This window comes from Olea europaea, unplaced genomic scaffold (assembly GCF_002742605.1).
Source record: "Olea europaea var. sylvestris unplaced genomic scaffold, O_europaea_v1 scaffold3565, whole genome shotgun sequence".
In the NCBI taxonomy this organism is placed as follows: Eukaryota; Viridiplantae; Streptophyta; class Magnoliopsida; order Lamiales; family Oleaceae; genus Olea; species Olea europaea.
The window spans coordinates 31,979-38,513 of record NW_019254827.1 but is presented as its reverse complement, the minus strand read 5'-3'; positions in this window follow the sequence as shown (position 1 = coordinate 38,513).

Sequence of the window (6,535 nt, the reverse complement as noted above, 5' to 3'; positions counted from 1 at the left end):
TTCAAAACCAGACTAAAAACCAGGTCGGGCAGGTGTCAATACACTATTGGAGAGTTTGAAAAAGAAAAAAGAAAAAAGAAAAAGGAAAAGCCAAAGACAGTCTTCTAGCTCATTCTGTTTTTTCTGCCCCTCTCCCTCACCCTGTTCAAGTGGAATTGTTCTAAACTTTTTACTCTTTCAAAAACTAGTAATGAAAAACTTATGAATATGTTTCATCATGATTATTAGTTGCTGATGTAAGTGCATAATATATCATTTGATTTTCTTTCTGCCCGCCTCTTAAATCATTTTTCTTATTGCCAAGCTCCTGAGATTGCTAAGAGTCTAAATCGGAGGGCTAAAGATTCATAATCTTCAGAGGATGGTACAGAAGAATCTGGTGTGGAAGAGGAAAGTGATAATGAGAATAAAAACAATGCAAAGGTGGTCTGGAAAAATTCTAGAAAGCTAGTGAAAACTCATTGCTTAACCAGTTAAGTAATTAGAAATGTAGGTTAAACCTGTTAACTGCAGTTCTGCTACTAGAGCCTAGAGGGTGCAGCATATAGGCACACTTCTTTCCAACACGGGTTTTTTCTATATCCTTTATCTTAACATATAAATAACTTTTATTTTATTTTAGATGCACCAATACATGTATGTTACATTCTTAGAAATTCTTGCTTTTGTAAAGTTGATATGAACGAGTGAATGCTAACATCATCGTCCTGTAAACAAATTCATGAGAGAGATGTGACTTACCATTTGCCAAAAATTATTCTAAACTCAGATGACAAACATCAATTTCCTTGTGAATGTGCAGGGTGTGAAGGTTTATGATGATTTAGTGGATTCCCTTACTTCAGGAGCTTGGCAAGCATTAGGAAATGCCTGGAAAGATGAAGCCAGTTTAGTTCAAAAGTATGTTTGAATAGCAGGCAGTTCTTCTGATATAGTTGCCCTTCTGTAGATTGTTTCATGAGGAAAATTAGAAGGTATTTTGTATAACAGCTTGAAGCTAGTAGTATTATGATTCTTTTTGAATTGGAAGTTGGAGTTATATATTTTGGGGACAAGTTTGCTATAGTAGATATAGGGTTCTCTTCATTTATAATTGTATTGCACTAAGTAGTTTGAGTAATTTTATTTTCTACCTCTTCTAGGCTTGAGAATTCAGCTTCCAATTTTGCTGATTCAATTCAACATGGCACTCCACCTGGGTCAGATGGTCCTATTGCACCATCTTGGGTGAATAATAGAGGCTGAATGCATCCCCGTGACTGAACAAGAGGATTTAAACACAATTAGGGGGCATTCTTGTGCTGTACCAGGTAATGAGGCAAATCCAATGGTATTTTACTTTTAGCATCCGGAAAATGGGATTCTGGCTTTACATCATTGGCTTAGTATTCTCCTAATGTTAGGTAACCCTACAAGTTTTCTAGTTTTGTATTCAATTATTTATAAGATTAAATTTTTTAAACTTTTGACAAGCTTGCGATATATTTACATTTTAGATGATTGATAATCTAATAACAAATGATTCATCAATCCATTTCTTTTGTGAAACTTCTGAAATGCTAATGACTGTGAAACCAAGTTTAGGCCTTTATACAAGGATTCACATATATGAAATAATACTCGCATATTTCTGTGGCTTAATTTCTACTGAGTACACGTTTGCCTTTGGTGCAATTCAACATTGGTGGTAAGGTCGACGGTGGTCCAAGGGAGGTATAGGCCCTGGTGTGGGAGTTCGGGGACATGAGCGCCCAACAAGAAAATTTTAAAGTGTTATAGGGGTATTTTGAGAAATTTCTACATGTATTAGGTCGTCATAATATTTTTCTTCTATATAAAGGGTATTAAGGCAAGTCTCAATTCATATTACAAAGAAAATGGAGAGGGAATAGGTCCAGAATGCATTGTAATTTTCTTTTTCGATATTGACACCAAATGCAGTAGTTCTTGAATTGAGGGTGAAGTACCTTGAATCATGTATTATTCTTGCTTTTGTCTTCTTCTTAGGGCATCTCCAACCACAACACCATTGCACCATTTTTTGGTGCAAAATTGCTCCCACCGAACACCAAACTTTGCACCATTTTGGTGCAAAATGGTGCAAAGTGTAAAATGTCTATTTTATCCTTATTTAACATTTCCCAAATAAATTTGTTGAGGGTATTTATGTAATTTGTGCTATATATTTTTTAATAAAATAAATTATTATTATTTTTATTAATATTAATATTATTTGTGTTTAAAATAAATTTTAAATGTAAGACATAATAATTAATTAATTAATTAATTAATTAAAAGACGAAAACAATTTAAAATACATCAAACACGATTATTTATTAAAGTTAACACGAAATATATTAAATAGCAACATACATACGATAATCTAATTTTTTTTTAAAAAAGATACATAAAAAAGTGCATAGTTCAATAAGCTGGAAAATCACTTCCAGATCTTCCAAAATCGCTAAAATAATTTTCAAATAAACCAGATGAACTTCCAGATCCTTTATCTTCTTGTTGAGCTCTCTTCTGGCATTATTTCATAATTTCGTTGTTGTAGTATTTTTATTAATTGTTCTATGTTTTTTATATTTATTAATGAATTTAATTTTTTTCATAATTTAACGTAATTATTTATTTAGTAATTTATGTATTTATGAAATAATTAAATAAATAATATTTCAAATAAGTAGATTATAAAGAATAAAAAAGGGAAGAAAATGGTTAAATACTGTTCATTTGGTGTAATTTTTGATGTAATAGTTGGAGATGAATTTTAGTTTGGTACAAAATTTGGTGCAGGGTTAGAGATGACTTAGTTGCTTAGTAAAGAGGATTATTCATTTGAATCCATGAGAACAGTTCCAGCACAAGACAAAGATACTTTGGGATTGCACTTGGACTAGACTTTTTGGTTGATAAGATTCAAAGGAGGGAGGGAGAGAGAGAACCCAAATTGTATATTGCTTATTAATATTCTTTATTGTATTGTGTTTCGATTTGATACCTATAAATCATCGATGACATCATTTGAAAGCAATCTGTCTAATAAGTTAAAAGGATATCAAAATCAAAGGTTATAATTACGAAGAACAGTGACAGAAATCTATGCTTATTCCTTTTAAGAAGTGATCTCTGCATAGTATCAACAATGGCCGCCAGAGTAAGATCAATAACAAAAATAATGCAGACGAATATTCTGCCCTTTTTTTATTGTGTAATTTACAATATTCTCTTTTCCTTTTCATTTTAATTTGTGATATAATGGTAACCTCTCCAAGCAATTTTAATATTACTAATCATATTGATTATTGATGGTTACAATAAAAATCGTTACTACAAATATGGTCGAACTTTCATAGCATTAGGTCTGAAATTTATTTAACTTAATCACTACTTCATAAAATTTTATATGGTAAAACTCAAACACGCGAGAAATAACTTTAAAAATTTTCAAGTTAAAGTTAGACTAACATCACCTTGTCGAAATCTACTTAACCAAACCATGTTGCATTTATGTAGAAATGTCTTGTGAAAACGTGCAAGTGAGTATATTATTATGGACGTTCACTGCTAAAAAACAGTTTTTCACCTATGAAAAATTATCAACGGATGTGCAAGTGCGTATATTATTATGGACATTCACTACTAAAAAACAGTTTTTCACCTACGAAAAATTACCAACAGATGCATTAGAAACGAATTATTCGTTGATAAAAGTAATTCACTTTCAACTACGATAATCAGCAACAGATTTTCCGTTAGTAACAATTATATTTTTTCCCAACAGATATTCCGTGCCTAATATAACCGTTTAACATTTGGATCTTTCACCTACGGATATTCCATAGGTGACGTGCCAAATATTACCAAAGGAAACAATCCGTTGGTAATTAGAAATGGGTTATCTGTTGGTAAAAGTAATTCACTTTCAACTACGATAATCAGCAACGGATTTTTCATTGGTAATGATAATATCTCTTTACCAATGAATATTCTGTGCCTAATATGATCGTTTAACATTTGAATCTTTCACCTACTTATATTCCGTTGATAATTAAAAAAGGATAATCTGTTGGTAAAAGTAATTCAATTATTCCACATTGAAAGTTTATAATAAAGTCTTTGAAGTTGTCCTCTATAAATTTGTAGTCCAATAAGTGGTTAAACAATATTTTGGCTTTTCAATTCAATGGTTTAAAAGTTTTAAAAATATTATAATTATTAAATAAATAATAATGACAATTATAAAAAAATAAGTAAATAATTTTTTTTTTACCATGCCTCACACCTATACGACTATTTACAACATTGATTTTTACCAATTGTAATGGTACACATTTACCAACGGAAAGTCGGTTGGTATTGGTTAAAATTTTTACCAACGGAATTTCCGTTGGTAAAATGTTTACTCAATTCCGTTAGTAAAATGTTTACTCTTTACCTACATCACAATCTATTGTTAACTATCAGTGACCCTCAAACTAACAACGAATTTGTGGTTGCAAATATTCCGTTGGTAAAAAGTAATAGTAACGGATATCAAGGTTTTAGGAGCGGAAAATCCGTGTCTGAAGTCATATTTTTTAGTAGTGATTGTTCGCTAAAATTATATACTGCAAATGCACAGATCGCATTCAAGTAATAAAGTGGACTTCTTTAGTCCGGATTGTCGATCCCTTTAGGAATGTTTACTTTCGATTACAAAACTTTAATCAATTTAGTTTTAACAATGAAAACAAACAAACAATAAAGATTTTGATTTTGAAAAATAACTAAAAATCTACAAAATAAGAAAATATAAAAAAATCTTGGAAATTTTGAGGAAAATATGATTAGAAATTATAGTTTTGCTTAATTGTCGCTGACGAGTGTGTTTTGCTCACGAGTTTATGCCAATTTTAACTTGATTATGAGTTAGATTTTGTGAGTATTGACGTTTTTAATGTGTTTATTAATTTTTATTTTATAGGACCGTTGAGATGGTGAAAGACAAGAAAAAGTTCATCAAATAAAGCTATTGGCATGGATCGAAAAAAATTATGGATAAAATGGCAAAAGAAGTAAAGCACAATGTAGATTGAACGAGTGACACTCCGATGTCGAAATAGTGGCATCGAGACGCCACATGAAGAAGTGAAAATTGGCAAAAAGGGGAACAAAATCCAAAGTTTTGGGATTAAAGTGTAAGTACTCGAAAGTTGTGTCGAACCTCATGATGAAGATTCGAGAATGCTAAGATTCAATTGGATGTAATTAGAAGTCAAACGAAATGAAATATGATCAAAATATTTTCACAAATCAATTTTCAACTGCACCAGGATACTCTAGATTTTCAGCTCAAGATTGAAACCCATTTTTAACCTAGTAAACTTTCAAATTGAAAAAAGGTTATTTCAAGTAAAGTTGTAGCCCTTTGAGTTAGCTTACAACACAATTGAATCGCCTCAATCGAATATCAGAAGAGAAAGTTATGATAAAAATACTAAAGGAAGTGCAAAGCTGATTCTTTACTCGAACGCGGGGCTACCATTCTGTCTTTGCAATGCCCGGCGCTGCATCTAGGGCTCTTTTTTGGCTTATTTTGAAGTCCATAAAAATTATACTTTCGACACAAACGAGGAGGCAACTATAAATACAAAATTTTGACACTTTTAAAGGGATTGCACATATTGGAAGGCAAGGAACACAAGTTGAGAATAAAAAAAGCAATTCAAGAGAGGAAAACATGAACCAATTCACTGTTTAAAGCATTGATTGGAAAAGGAAAAAGATTTTGGTGCAAAATTGATTTTTTTTACATCTATACTACAAAGTATTCAATAATAATATCTTATTTTTCCCCTTTCATTATGAGTAGCTAAAATTTTTGTTATGACGAATAATGTAAAATTCTTTGAATCTATTATGTCTTTTATTTAATATTCGTGTTTTTTATTCTTTCATGTGTTGATTTTACTATGAGTTTAATGCATTGAATTACTTGATCACTAATTTGATGATTTTGTGAATCTTTTATGAATCGAGAGACGAGTTTAGGATTTAGGCCATATAGTAAAATTTGGTAAATTGATATAACATAATGAGATACCTATATTAATTATTGCGGTCATAAGTGAATTCTTAGAACAAAGATTTTGTTTAACTAAAATTGTTTCGCATAGAAATATGAAATTGAATTAGTTAAATAGGCTTAATGAATACTCGAAAGGGGTAAATTGAATACAATGGGAGAATTCGATCGAACACTACATTAGATATGAATCTTGAATTAAGATGTAAAGGTGATCAATAAGTGAAATTATTTTACTCTAATATTTGTTTATTATTTAATTTTTAAATCAATATTTGTGTGCATCCACATATTTTCACGTATTTAGATTAAAAATCACAACATACAAATTTTTATTTGCTTTTATCGAACAGCAGTTAGAAAAATTAGATTAAGTTCTAAAATATAATCCTCGTGGGAACGATAATTTGGACTCAGAGGTCCATTATACTACTTGTTCGATATCGTACACTTGCGATGGTA